Here is a 15658-nt window from a genome sequence, read left to right on the forward strand (position 1 = left end):
TGACAACTCTTTTACGAAAGCTTCTTTAACCAGCGGGGTTCCCCAAGGTTCACTACTTGGACTATTGTTATTGTAATATATACAATTCCTCTGATTAAACATTCTGTTTCTAACGCTCTCTGTCAACAATTGAAAATGTGTTGGCAATTTACTGTACAGGATTGAATAGTTGAGGAGATCAAGCCTTTCAAGTTATGGCCCAGGGCTATGGAACATCTACATTTTATTTAAATAGTGTACATTCCAGACGATGAAGAGGTTTTTTTTTGCAGCATTACTGTGATCCCAAGCATACTTCAATATCAGCAAAATAATGCCAACCAGAGTTCTGAACTAAATCTGACAGAAATGTTTTTCATGTCATTTTGACAGGGGTGTGCACACTTTCTATCAATAATATACCAAGGAACACTGTTTTATTATATGTTATACTTCTTAACCTTAACCAGTCCATGAACAGCACTTAAAAACATACATAATTAAACTGGCACCGTTTTGCCAAATTTCTGATTCACAAACAGTATTTTTCACAAAAAACTGAAATAGATAAAGTCAGTAAGTTTGGTAGTTATTTTACAGGTTTAGTTATGAGTTAAAAATAGAAGTTAGTATTGAAATAGAAGAAAAAACATTGGAACAATCTTTTACCGCCACCTTGTGCTGAGAAGGAAGAGTTGCAGTAGAGACAATATGCAGAGTTTTGAAGAGGAACAACCATAAAAAAACAAGGAAGGAAAATAACTGTTTAAACATTTCCATAATAACATCAAATTATTTTCATAACCAGATGTGATTTCATATTTACTGCAGTTGTTAAAGATAATATTCAGTGCTGTAGTCGTTTTTTGCTAACAAATGTATCCAGGCAATAAAAGTAGAGCTGAGCAAAGGATTATGGATTTCCATTGCAGGAAATCACAAATTACTACGTTTTCAAAAGTGTTCTAAAGAAAAAAAACAAAAAACAAACTCTAGTTAGTTTATATTTGGATTGATTACATCATAAGAGGCACAAGTCACTGGAGAAATGTGAGGTCCCCTCCTGCCTCAAACGATCCACCATCATCCCGGTTCCCAAGAAACCCACCATCATAGGATTAAATGACTACAGGCCTGTAGCCCTGACGTCTGTGGTCATGAAATCCTTTGAGCGGCTGGTGCTGAAGCACCTGAAAGACATCACAGGCCCCCTGCTGGACCCCCTGCAATTTGCTTACCGAGCAAACAGGTCAGCAGATGATGCTGTTAACTTAGGTCTACACTTCATCCTGCAACACCTCAACCACCCAGGGACGTACGCCAAGATCCTGTTTGTAGACTTCAGCTCGGCCTTCAACACCATCATACCAGACATCCTCCACCAGAAGCTCACCCAACTCAACGTCCTAGCCTCCACCTGTCAGTGGATCAACAGCTTCCTGACAGACCGACAGCAGCAGGTGAGACTGGGGAGCATCTTCTCCCGATCCAGATCAATAAGTACTGGTGCCCCCCAGGGGTGTGTTCTATCCCCACTCCTCTTTTCTCTGTACACAAATGACTGCACCTCATCGGACTCGTCCGTGAAACTCCTTAAGTTTGCAGACAACACCACTGTCATTGGACTGATCCAGGACGGTGATGAGTCTGCATACAGACAGCAGGTGGATCGGCTGGTACACTGGTGCAGTCAGAACTACCTTGAACTGAACCCACGTAAGACTGTGGAAATGGTGGTGGACCTTCGGAAAACACCACCCCCATACACCCCCCTCACCATCCTCAACAACACTGTATCGGCCGTGGACCACTTCAGGTTCTTAGGAACCACCATCTCTGAGGTCCTGAGATGGTCTTTGCACATAGACACTGTTCGAAAGAAGGCCCAGGAGAGACTGTACTTCCTGAGGCAACTCAAGAAGTTCAACCTTCCACAGGAGCTGTTGGTCATCTTCTACACTGCCATCATTCAGTCTGTCTTGTCTTCATCCATCTCAGTGTGGTTTGGCTCATCCACAAAACAGGACAGGTCCAGACTGCAACGAATAATCAGGACTGCAGAGAGAATAATCAGGGCTGACCTTCCCTCCATCCAGGACTTATACAGGTCTAGGGTCAAGAAAAGAGCTGCCAAAATCTCTGCAGACCCCACACCCCCTGCACATAAACTGTTTAGAGTTTTACCTTCAGGCCGTCGCTACAGAGCACTGTTTACTAAAACCAGCCGCCACAAAGACAGTTTCTTCCCCCAGGCTGTTTCTCTGATGAACATTCAATAGAGTACAAAACAACAGTATACAGATGTTGCAAATGCACCTTTTCTATTAGATATGTGTATATTGTACATTGTCAATTGTAAATTTGTATATTCTGTAATGCAAAAACAGAACAAAAGAGCAAAGTGTACCGGAGTCAAATTCCTTGTTTGTATGCACGAACTTGGCAATAAAGCTGATTCTGATTCTGATTCTGATGTTTACTGATGCAAGCGTTTTCTGATATCCATGCGACATTCTCAAATATTGATCAAACGGTTTGCTGTGCCCATCCATGATAAAAGTTAAGACCTTAAAATAGTTCAATTAAAACAAAAAAAACAACGAGAGCTCTAATCAATTGCTTTCTGTCTTATGTGATGTCACCAGAGGCATGTGGGTGTGGTAGCTTGTTTTTGGGAGGATAAATAACCCCTTAAAATTGTTTAGAAGTACATAGCAAAATACATATAAAATTTCATAAAAACATGTTCCATAAGTGACAAACAGTGGCTGTTTGTAAAGGGCGATATGAATCACTATCCAGGGTGGCAAACCATGGGGGGCAGCCTGAAGAGTGAGCACTCAGTATCGTGAACAGTGTAAGCACTATATGAGTAGGTCTGTAAATCCTGGACAACTAATGGTGCTATCTGATTTAAAGTGTCTGATTCCTCAGTTCTATAAAGAGCTGTTTCACTGTTTTATAGGAAATTTGGAAATGCCTTTGATCAACTCAGTACCTTATTTAATACTGTGTCTTAAAGTAAAACTTTTTTTTTGTTTTCTTCTTTTACATGCAGAATGATTTACATTGCAATTAAACATTTACAGATCATAGGGACCCTTCATTCACTAGTAAGTCAGAATATCTTACAAATCCACAGTACTGTGAAAACATTCTCATTGTTTTAGTAGAATTTCATTACGATGCCTTGAGCCTCTGTACGTGCTGAACATGACTGCGTCTTTGTGTGAGTGGCTGAGTACAAGCAGGACTTCGTGTCCCACTGAGAGGATGAATAGAAACAAATTTTTCCTCCAGTGTTCTCCACCCGCTCCCCTCCTCTTCTCCTGCCCTCTCTGATCACATACTCTGTTCTCCTCATCAAACCATTATTGTTATGCAACCCAGAGACAAACAACACACTGCCTTTCTGTCCCAGGCTGGCTATAACAACAGAAAATTAAACAAATAAAATATATTTTTTCAGTAATGTAAAATATGATCTTGTGTTATTCTTCACAGCAGACTTTATTTTGTTTGTTATGCTATCACACAAAAAATATTAGAATAGGTGACTAATCATTTTTAGCCTGGAATGACCTAAGACTGACCTTGGTATTTGAAAGAACCTCATGCCTGTCTTCGTCTCTGAGGATGCAGTCAGCTGTATCAGACATATCAGTGACTGATAAGCTTCATTATTCATGGAAGAAAAAAATATGGCTGAGATGATGCCTCACAGGGCCTGAAATGAACCCCTTATCCGACTGCCTTGCAAAAGTGTTAATACCCCTTCGACTTTTTCACATTTTTCAAGTTTCCACAAATGTCAGTGTATTTTATGCAATAAATTATGTGATACACAAAGACAAATTATAGTAAATTGTGACATTGAAGAAATTTGACACATTGTTTTTAATAATGTTTCCAGGAAGAAAAACACAAAAAGTGTTGCCTGCATTGCAACCCCAAGTTAATGCACTTGTGAGGTAGATCTCTATACCCCTTTTCTATTGTCTTCCCTCCAACCTCAAGTCTTGTTGGCAGTCAAAGGTTATTCCAGTATGGTCCTGTATTTACCTCAGTTAATCTTCACATCAACTCTGATCAGTTTCTCTATCCCCGCTAAAGAAAAGCAGCCTAACGGCATTAATGCGTATAGAGTGAAGTGCAGTGTCATTTTTCTACAAGACATTTTACATATAGGTCAAAAAGTGCAGTTTCGATCTCCTCTGACCAGATTCTTTGCTTTGTTCCTTGAATGGTTTGTGGCAATCTGTAAACCAGACTGTAGACCAGAAAAGGACATATTGATGGAGTGCATGGCTAATAGTTGTTGGGCCAAGAGATTTTCCCACCTGAATCATAGATCTCTGCAGCTTCTCCAAAGACACAATGGGCAATTTGGCTGTTTTTCTGATTACTGCACTCATAAAGGTTTAGGTGGACGGCCATGTCTTGGCTTGCAGTTTTATCAAGCTCTATTTTCATATAATAGATTTGATAGATTAGACTTTGAAATTTTAATGTTCTCTCTTGGTATTTCTGGATAACTGGCCGAATTACACAAATAACATGAAATGTAATCTATGCTTCACTTTTTATTTGTAAAGACATATTAAATCAAAAAACAAAACAAATCTATCTATCTATCTATCTATCTATCTATCTATCTATCTATCTATCTATCTATCTATCTATCTATCTATCTATCTATCTATCTATCTATCTATCTATCTATCTATCTATCTATCTATCTATCTATCTATCTATCTATCTATCTATCTATCTATCTATCTATCTATCTATCTATCTATCTATCTATCTATCTATCTATCATAATCATGACCTATATTTGTTCGGGGGGTGGAGATCGGAAACAGGACGTGGGGAACAGCTCTCCCTATCTGTCACCTGATTGGCTGCGAGACATGTCTGTCTCTCGTCCGTTGACGCCCATTGTGCCAGGGGCTTCCGCTTTTCTGTGTTCAGGCAAGGCTACACTCAATTCCTGCCCATCTTTCTGGGCTTGCTATGACATTCAGAGAGCAGCCACTGCGGAGGTAAGACGGCATACGTTTTAACGTCCTGTTTGTGGTCTAATTGTTTTCAGAGCGTCAACTCTTGCTTTACGTTTTATCTTAAAAGAATAATGCTAACAGTGCTAACTAGCCACCTCTTCTAATGTAGCCCCGACCGCTAACTCCCAACAACGCTAGCTGTCAAAAAAGCTTCCAGATCTCATCCAGCTGGATGTCTGTTGTTGAGGAAAAGCAACGGGTGTTGTGCTTATTTATTTTCCTCGTTTAAAATTAAAGCTGGGGTTGTATACATTTTAATTTGGCAAGCTAGATCAATTTGCACTTTGTTTGTGCCAATATTATTATTTGCGAGGAAAAGGATTAACGGTGACATATTTGGGAAAAGTTATAGACGCTTAGGAGTTGTCAATTTGGGTTTAAACAATACATTTCTATTTTAAAAACTAATATGTAGATGTGTTGTTTAACAGCAACAATTTGAGAGTTTTGTTTTTAAATCGTAACTTTCACAGGGAGCAGTTGTTTCAGCAAATACAACCTAAATGTAATGTAGGTGGGGGGACTCAGGGTAAATGTTTATACTGCCGTGGGTTCACCCAAAGCAGCAGTGTCAGTGTCCTTTCGTGTTTATTTTTTTAGTAAATAGTGGGAATGTTCCCCTGCCTGTTTGACTTCTCGCTGCCTTAGTCACCCTCTAGATCTGACTCACAGGAGAGATGAAATCTTTACCGTTTAACTTGGAGTAGACTGCAGGTCGTTGACACCACAAGTTTGCAGTGATACAGCAATGTTTTTATTTCCCTTAACTCACGAAGAGAAATTCTCAGAGGCAAATACTGCTGTATGATTGTGTTCAATTTGCAAATAGTTGGCAAACATTTCTTCATACCCCTTGCATGTAAAAAGCATACAAATAGAACGTAGGATTATGGAGTCCTGTCAGAAATTTGTAGGTCTCTGGAATGCATGCATGTTGCTTGCAAAATCTTATGTAGTTATGTTAGGAAGAAGAAAAACAAGCCTTTCATTTTACATTATATTGAACACCGGGCCAATCTCTCTGGAATTACAGTTGCAATCATTTTGTTATGCGTCTGCCTCCCTAAGGTGCCTTAATTACCCCCATAGATAGTAACTATGGGGATGGTCTCCACTTGAAAGGGAAATTTGTGTCTTTAGTACCAACGTTCTCGCAACAACAATAATGTAAGGAAGTTTTTTACTTTATAGCATTTATAGGGTGAACATGCTGAAGGATAATCTAGTCGTGAAATGTGTATTTTGTGATCTGTGGTTACATTTAAGGGAACAGGAAGAGAATGTTGTCATACACGTCCTTAACGCCTTATTTCAACACCACTCTATGGAGTGTTGCAGTGTTTGCAGGACCAGGACACCTAGGAGTAGTCACACGAATTACTGTCATTAAGTTGTTGCATTTGAATTTGAAATAGCTGCAGCCGTTGGTTGCCATAAATCATGGTAACTTTTTGATTTTCTCTACAAAGACCTTATTTACAGATGCTTATTTGCCACTGGCTCAGTTTGCAAATGTGCTTTATGTAGTATTTGCTTTGTTGTGCCACATGAGAATAAAGGTGAGCTAGAGGTAATGCTGCTTCTACTAGGCAACCCTCCCAGCAACAGAGAGATATTACTGTATGTTTAATTTATGACTGATAAAGAGAGCCAATCAGGAGCCTCTCCTTCAAAGCCACTATGTTAATTTGCTCTGCCTTTAATGGCCTGCTGTCAAATGGGAAGCATGCTGGTCAGCCAGGACAAAATATGAGAACAACACTGTATCATTACGTAAACATACTGTCAGCGATAGCCAGTATTGCAGTAATGGCTACTTAAATATTGATCTTTTACTCTTTGTAAGGTTTTGACAGGCGTGTGGAACCCTAGTTTAGATTAGACTGGTATACCATCCTCCTGGTGGGATAACCTTGAGTTGATAAAAAAAAAAAAAGATGGTATCAAGGTATTCAAATCAAAAGTGAAAACTAAAAGCTAAACATCACCTAACATTTTTCTTTATAGAAAAGTAACACTTATTCACAACGCTGCAGAAATATTTGTCATGACACCTATAATAATGGCATTTGTTTATTTTTTCATGGTCAGTTTGGGACCCACATTCTTGATATATTTTTTAAGGCACTAATTGGCCTTTATTTTTGATTATTTTTCCAAAGCTGGCAGACAGAAAGTGGGCTGGAGAGAGGGGAAGGTCATGCAGCACATGTCTCCGTGGCCGGGACTTGAACCCGTGATGGCTGCGTTGAGCACTTAGTCCTGGGTCGCGCTCTCTACCACTAAATTGTTTATGCAAAATATCTGAAGTTATGAAATTTGTGTTATTTGCTGGTGATACAAACATTTTCTGTGTTGGAGAAACTCTGGAGCAGCTGTTTAAAATATGTCACTGGAAAAAAGCCAAAAATATAGTTTGGTTATAACAAACTGTCCTTGAATGTGAGCAAGACCAAAATAACATTGTTTGGGAGCTGCAAATACAGATAAATAAAGTGGATGTTAAAATAGTACACAAAGTTAAATTTATTGGTGTCATTATTGAAGAGACACTGAACTGGAAACCTCACATCAGAAGTAAAGCATCCAAGAGTATTTTTATATTGCACAAAGCCAACAGTGTTAAATAAAAAAGCACTCTGCATTCTGTACTGTTCCTTCGATTAAACATATTTAAGTTACTGCGCAGAGATTTTGGATAACAACCACAAAACAACACTATGGTCATTAATCGTACTTCAGAAAAGAGCATTAAGAGCTATTAATAAGGCTCAGAACCTGGATCATACTGAACCACTCTTTATACAATCAAAATTATTAAAACTGACTGACATAGTTAGACCACAACCAGCTATAATAACGTATAAAGCTAAAAAAATCAACTGCCAAAAATATACAAAACATATTCAAGAAAGGGGAAATAGTTTATCAAACACAGATGATTAGAACAACAAGAAAAGGTTCCCTTTATTTCTGTCTGTGGATTGAAGCTTTGAAACAATCAGAATGTGGAGTCCAAACATGAAACAGTTTAAAACTAGGTATAAAAAGATGTTTATAGATGAATACCACACTTTATTTATTTATTTATCATAATTATTACTATCATGGTCACATTTCATCATTGCTTTAAGATGATGGTCATGAAGGTTTGCAGAGTGCACTTTATTTTCTTGTTGTTTTGGATGACCAATTTTGTATAAAATGAAGTATGTTTTCTAAATGAATAAAAAGTAATGGGAATAATGTTGCAGAAGAAGGGGTTGGTTACTGTACGTTTATACTTCTCACTCCTTTAAGAGTGTGAATATTGTATATTAGTATTGTATATTACTGTTACTATCTGCTTTTACATTCAATAAAATTTTGGAGTGAAATGAAATTTTTATTGTCATGCAAAGAGTTGAGCAAAAATCCAGAAAGAACATCCACTAAATAATCTAGTGTTTATTGTGCAGAATATTATCCCCTTTGCCGTTCTGTGCTTTAGAAAATAACCCCAGTATAACAAGTAGAGCTGCATGATATCATGAAAATATGCAACTGCAATACTATTGCCTAACACTGGTGATATTGATTATGAATAAGCTACAAATTCATGACTCTTTCATTTGTTTTCCTTCACCCACATTTTGGGTTAGCAAACCACTATGTGCTTTCAGCCAAATAAGTAATGGGGGAGATTGGTCAGGTTTGGTTTTCGTGTTTTCCTGTCCTTGGTTCAATGGACAATCAGTAAGTCAAACTAGTTGTGTAACCTTTTGTGGGCAAAGATGCACACATTTAAAATCAAGGTAGTTAGCCTTCATAATGTGCAATTTAAAGATGCAGCAAAAAAAATGCTTTCTTATCCAACTCGGTTGCATTCAGTATGATTTCACACTGTGATGATCACAAGACTTTTTCTGTTGTTGATGTGTTTAGTTTATAGGATGGGCATATTTTTTTATGTTTCAGGTAAGGCACTGAGCCGGTTCAGTATCTGGTGGCTTGAAAGTAAAACTCCCCCTTGAAGGATTTCCATTCTAACAAGTATCTTTGGAATGTGCTTTGTCATACTCCACTGAATTAAAGTGTCTTGTGTTAATGTGCCTGAGAAAAAGAACTGGAGTGTGCTCAGCCTCCTGCACCGGATGACACTGAATGCTATCCCAAGGAGGTCATTCTCACATTTGTCAGTGCAGAATACGAACAACAGAAATTAAGCCTAATTTCCCTTGCCACTTTCAGCCCTGATTACTGTCAGACCTGTAAAATCAACAGAACCAGTCTGGACACCTGAGGTGTGCTTAAAGACCTCAACACATCATGGCCTGATTTAAAGAAATTGAAGAACAGTCGTTGACGTACTTCCGTCTGGAAAGGGTTACAAAGTAATTTCTCATTTTTTGAACTCCAGTGAACCACAGTGAGAGCCATTATCCACTAACGCACACTACATGGAACAGGACTGAGCCTTCCCTAAATTGTTTGACCTATTAAAATTACTCCAATTGTGCATAAACAACTTATCCTGGAGGGCAAAATGGAACCCACAACAGCATCTAAAGCTCTACACTTTCCTCAGTTTAGGTCAGTATTCATGGTCCAACAACAAGAAAGAGACTATAACTGTAAATGTTATGCACAGTGGCACATTGTTGGCATTTTCTTTGTAACTATTGATCTTTTTGGTAGTTTAGGGTTTTTGAGCTAGTAGGTTTATATTTCATCTTCCATTTTCATAACTATATTAATCATCTCCAGACCCAGAAACTTTCTTTTACTGGACAGAATCAAATTATTTAGCATACAGGCAAAAATATTTAAATTGTTTCTTTTGTATACACCTTTCCCCCATCCTTAATAACCAGAGCTGCTTTCATTAATTCAATTAATGTGATTATGATTCTGTCATAACTGATTTTAGGTGAGCATTACGGTAACTAAAATATAAAAAAGAAGAATCTTTTATCTGCAACCAGTTTTCTTTCTGATGGTTATTCCAGCTTAGCAGCTGTGTTTTTGCTGAACTTTGATGTGTATCCAGGCTTTCCAGTATAATACAGTGTAATTATTTTCTCAGCCCCAGTGAAATGCACTGTGAAACTCCTCTGGAAGCAAAATGTGTGGGATGGTTTAATGGCATGGTTGGCTTCATTGATATGGTGCTGCAGTCAGTCTGCAATTTAAATCTGTACTAACAATTTTCTGTATTCAAGGTTTACTGTTATATCAAACAACACTGAGCTAAGAAAGCTGGATGAAAATAATCATAAATTACAAGGCAAGAGAACGCGCCGGAGACTAGAAAGACTAGAGTTCTCTAGAGTATAAAGCATCAAATAACACAGCACTACCTCTCTACCTCACACTGCTTTGAACTGCCTGTCAGCAGGCTGAAAGAAGGCTGATGCACCTTCCTCTCTAATACAAGTAAAAGGTCATCTGTTTGGAAATAGTCCCAGAAACTCAAAACACAGACACGTATTAAGTTGAAACATTCCTATCAACGCAAAGCTGTTTATAAATATTTGCCTTTTAGTTTCTGTGCCCATCTCATTGTACACCTTCATTTTTGTTTGTGTGTGTTTGTGTGTGTGAATGCCGGCTGCAATACGTGTTTCACAGTATACAGAGGTGAGTCAAGTATCAAACTTGGTGTGTGTGTAACAAGAAATGTAGAGGTGTGTTTGTGTTCTGTATTAGTGCCAGGCTTTGTATTGCACTGTAAACATGTCACCTTGACTCTACCTACTCTTGTCCTTTTTGTCTCCTTGTCTTTTGAATGACAGTTCACAGATAAGTGCAGATTTAGAGGTCAGTTGGCCTATGAAGTGATCAGGAGGTTAGTAAGCAGGCGTATAGGTTGTAACACACACACAGTCAAAGAAGCTTGGAGTTGTTGCTTGCTTGGGTGCTTTAATCTCAGAAAAATACCAATTCTTTTACATACTGTATTCAAGTGGCAATGAGCCGGTACTATCAAGGTATATCAAGTGTTTAAAAGTCACATATTAATAATTTTGATTATTTGAAGAATTAAAGACATTTTAATAAAAGGCAAGAGAACGCACCGGAGACTAGAAAGACTAGAGTTCTCTAGAGTATAAAGCATCAAATAACACAGCACTACCTCTCTACCTCACACTGCTTTGAACTGCCTGTCAGCAGGCTGAAAGAAGGCTGATGCACCTTCCTCTCTAATACAAGTAAAAGGTCATCTGTTTGGAAATAATTCCAGAAACTCAAAACACAGACACGTATTAAATTGAAACATTCCTATCAACGTAAAGCTGTTTTAAAGCGACAGTTGACGAGCTGACGTGAAGCTGGCTACCTCAACAAATAGCCTGACTAAATAATCAGCTAAGATCAGCTTGGTAGCCTCTGTGTTACTCTAGAAAGAGCAGAAGTCCAAAAGGTTTATAACAATATGTAAGTGGTTGAAAACAATTCTTTCTATATTTTAGCTTAATCTATGCATAAAAATCAAACATTGTAGCGATATCATTATTATAACTGTAAAATCAATGTTACTTTAGCCGTGATAGGAATAATTGTAGCTTTTCTGTTTTCTTTGAATAAAAACAGCTGAATTGTTTTTGTCTGAGACTTTTTTGTGAAAACTGTGATATTTTGGTACTTCTACTCAAGCTTAATATACCATAAAGTATCATACTGGGATGGGGCAATATTTGCGCTATCCCTGTTGTCTCCTACTGGAAACAGCATTGATATAGACTGAATGTAATGGATTAATCTTCCATTTTCAGCTTTGGAACAGGTTGCAACAAATATATATTTTTTTTAAACCAAGAAGATTTACCACTATTGATGAACAATCGTGTTATTTTTATCTTGAATAGGTTTTTGTAGTTAGACAATCCGACCTTAAAATAATTCAGCTGGAACAAACATATTACTTTTAATTTTGTGTCAATACATTCTGAATAGTAAATCCTACTTTTAAGTGAATGTTTTTTGTAAAATCATTTTGTTTTTGGTTTTTCAGGATTTTTCTTCTAGTTGTAAGCCAGGAAAGTCATCTTAAAAACAAGGTAAAGCTGGAAATGCCCGTCTCTGGATCGCTAGTGTTACAGTTTTGAGGATTTGACTGATCTGATAAGCTGTTGTCCAGGCATGGAAGAGTGTAACTGTGATGTGTGCATGGTGCCATGTCTGTCACGTTACGTAACAACCTGCAGACATCTGAGAGAGAGTGACCGATATGATCTGAGGGCCTGCTGTGGCCAATCAGATAGCTCGTCTCTACATCCACTCTTGTCAGTGGGTGTGTGTGTGTGTGTGGGGGGGGGGGGGGGGGGGGGTGTAAACCTACTTAATTTATCTGCACAATTATGTAAAATCCATTTATGACGGTGCAATTTAGGCCATAACGTGTGTTACGTCCTCTGAAAATTGACTCACCATTGTTTATGAGCACAAGTTTTTAACCTGATTTTCATCTACGGTCAAAAAACATTAGTGTGCTGAAGTGACTTCTTAAAAACAGCCACATTTATTGTAGTCTCCAAGATTAGTTGTATATCTCAGATTAATTCTCAGAAACTGAAGTCACTGTGAACTCCTGTTGCTTCTTGAATGTATAAATCTACTCATTAAAGTCCTCATGGTAGCTGTACCACCTTAAATGCGCCTCTCACATTTTTAAGTAAGGGTAGTGGATAAACCAGTAGTTATGTTACTTTCTCTCCAGGCAAAATAATTTTCTAACAATTTTAATTGTTTACATGCTCTCTTATGTAACCAGGTTTTTAGAAATTGGCTTGTAATGGGTTGTAAACAGAGCAGCAGCATGTGAGCCTGGGGAAAATGAATGATACGATGTGTCCTGTTGCTAAACACATAAACTTAGGCTTTATTGTTGTTGTGGGGTTTATCAATAGCTAGTTCTGCTATGACCTTACATTAAAATGACCTTATTGCAGTTGTGGAAATATGATTAGAGGTTGTTGGATTGTTTCTAGTAAAATCATTAAATGGCTTAGGAAAAAACTCCAGGAAATACTGGACAAACTATCTAGGAGTAGCTATACAAAACTAAACGACCATGCTTTCTCCTGGCCCATGCCATTTCTTGGTGTTTTGTTGAGGTCTGGCCCGCCAATATGAACCGATCCAGTTTTATAGAATCACATAGAACAGAGAAAAAATGCACCGCAGGTCCTTTGATAGAGGTGGTTTCGAAAATAGAAAACGAAGCAATTACAGTTTTGTTTCCCACTCATGCATATTGTACTTTAACATTTATTGTATTTTTATTAAACTTAAAGTACATGGTACTCATTTATGCTTTTATAGAATAGAAATAGCTGTAGTTCTTGACATTTTATCTGTGACATTTTTGTGTCAGACCTGCAAATTACCGATCACATCAGTCAAAGTAAAGTTGACCAATTCCAATATCTGGGTGAACTATTAGTGCATGTTTAATTTAGCCAAAAATGCAGATGTGGATGTGAGCATACCTAAAAAGAAAAATGACCAGCAAAATGCCGACTCTGCTTAAATTGGTAAGCTTATCTTTGCCCGACGATCATGTTGCTTTGATCCCGCACACATGGAGCATTTTAGAAGTAAATTGTCTTCTGCATATCTTTTAATCAAATTCAGGCAGCCAAACATACCTTCATTTACAGTTTCTTCTCCTAATATCTGAGTTGATCCTCACCTTCTACTATTAAAACCTCTTGAAATAAATTTAACTTCCTTTTATTCTAAGAGTGGTTTATTTTTTAAAGATGTCTAACAGTTACACCTGTCTGCATGACCTGGTGTCCATCTATACACCTTAACTGAAAATTATTTGCAGGATGAAAAAGAAAACTGACTTAATTGTGACTGCATCAAGCTTCAATGATCAAAACATGAAATGCTATTATAATAATTATTATTAATTTTATCAACTATTCTCTGAATAGGATCTAAACTGCTGAATCATTTGAATAAATATGCCAGTTTATGCTAGTGTGAGGCAACAGGAAATTACACTTGGTCATCTTAGTTGCACCTTAGCTGCTAATGAGCTTTTTGTTCAGTTTACAGTTGAATTATGCCATGTGGACGTTTCTGCTGTATTTGTCATAATAATAATTATTATGAAGTAATGATATAATCTGATGTATTTATTTTCAATTTCCAAACGACAGAACCTAAACTTTAGTAATACTGGAGGGGTCAGCTGTTATTTGAATGGTGCACTGGGATTCTGTTCACCTTATCGATCGTGGATGCTGAGGCCAAAGTTCATTTACTGTGCTGTAGGCGTTGCCAATCTCTGGCAAAGGTAAAATCCCTGTACTTCGTGGAACAAACGCAGAGCGAGCGTAAGGAAACAGGAACAAACATAGTGTGGTTCCTGATTCAGTGTTTTACTGTCAGAATTGATCAACTTTATGAAATGACTTGTTTTAGGTATGTTAAGATTTTAAATTTGTCTGCTTCAGACAAAATGTATTGGTCTTTACTTGTATTACCTTGCTCTGGGAAACATTTTTAAGTCTTTAAGTACAATTTTTAAAGGAATTGTACCAGACTATCATCTACATTAATAGCACCAGAATATGCTTGGAAAATTTGAGGAAAATAATTAAACCCATAAGCTATAATAAGAGTGTTTTTTTTTTTAAGTTCAGTTGGTTTGTGTAAGACAATACTTTCTTCTGCTAAGGGCAAGCTCTTCAATAGTTTAGTCGAATCGGGAAAATGAAAGTCAACTTACTTGACATTAACACTGCTTAAAAATATTGAGAGAATAAGCATAAGATTAAATGATCAGCTTTCCGCTCGCACCAAAATATGATCAGGCAGTTTTTCAGAATGTAAACCCTGTACGAGCTGGGAGGCAGGGGGGCGGTGGATTACTTACTGTCACAGTTTAAATACTGCATCACACATAAAACGTCTGAGATGGGTCCCTGTCGGTTGTAAAGCTTCAAAGGAAATGCTTAAAATGCTGTTTATCTTTAGGAAAATGTGAAAGAATAGGTGCTGAAATCTGACCCAGTCATCCAAAACAGCATGGTGCCACTATCTAAGCAGGATTCATGTTTTAAGAAACAAAATTTGATGGTTTCCAACTACAGAAATGTTTAAGTACAAGTACCTGACTGATGTCAACTGACTTGGTAGCCAGTTTCAATTCAATGAGACTTTGTTCTGACAAACCTGTCCACTGTCAGGTCTTTTTACTCATAGTGTTTGCATGCAACAAATCTCAGGTATGTTGTTACAGTAGTTTTTAAGTTTCGCTTCAGATTTCTCTGTATTTACTCAAGTAAAAACAAAACAATATGCTTTCTCGTCTGTACTCTGCTTTAATCTCAACAGAAATGTGAGAAATTTGAGCAATTATATTTTGACGGCAGCTAATGGTTGATTTAAAAACAAATCTTTTTATTGTATTTTTTTCTGAGCTTATAAATAATATACAGTTTACCGTGTTAGATGCACAGCATCTATCACAGATTTCTAAACCTTTTGCTGAATTAGAAATGTTAAGTAGCTGCAGAGACCAAAGATGTGTTACACAGAAAGAATTGGTATATCTTGGTACATTTATTTTTGTTTCATAAATGATTGAAAACGGTTATGATCTTGGTAGTTTTATTGAA

The 15658-nt window shown here is 37.4% G+C and overlaps 1 protein-coding gene across 3 annotated transcripts in view; it reads left to right on the top strand.

The window, feature by feature from the left end:
• Positions 1-4897: 4897 nt before the first annotated feature.
• LOC124874525 (oxysterol-binding protein-related protein 2-like) overlaps positions 4898-15658 on the top strand; it is a 30339-nt gene continuing 19578 nt past the window's right edge. Inside the window, exons 1-2 of one of the 3 annotated variants that reach the window (XM_047375924.1) lie at positions 4916-5024; positions 12037-12082. The gene's annotated coding sequence lies outside the window, so the exon portion shown is untranslated. Of the gene's footprint in view, positions 5025-10851; positions 10870-12036; positions 12083-15658 lie in introns of those variants that run through there. The other 2 variants (XM_047375933.1, XM_047375917.1) reach the window with 2 other exon arrangements.

This window comes from Girardinichthys multiradiatus, chromosome 1 (genome assembly GCF_021462225.1).
Source record: "Girardinichthys multiradiatus isolate DD_20200921_A chromosome 1, DD_fGirMul_XY1, whole genome shotgun sequence".
Lineage (NCBI taxonomy): Eukaryota > Metazoa > Chordata > Actinopteri > Cyprinodontiformes > Goodeidae > Girardinichthys > Girardinichthys multiradiatus.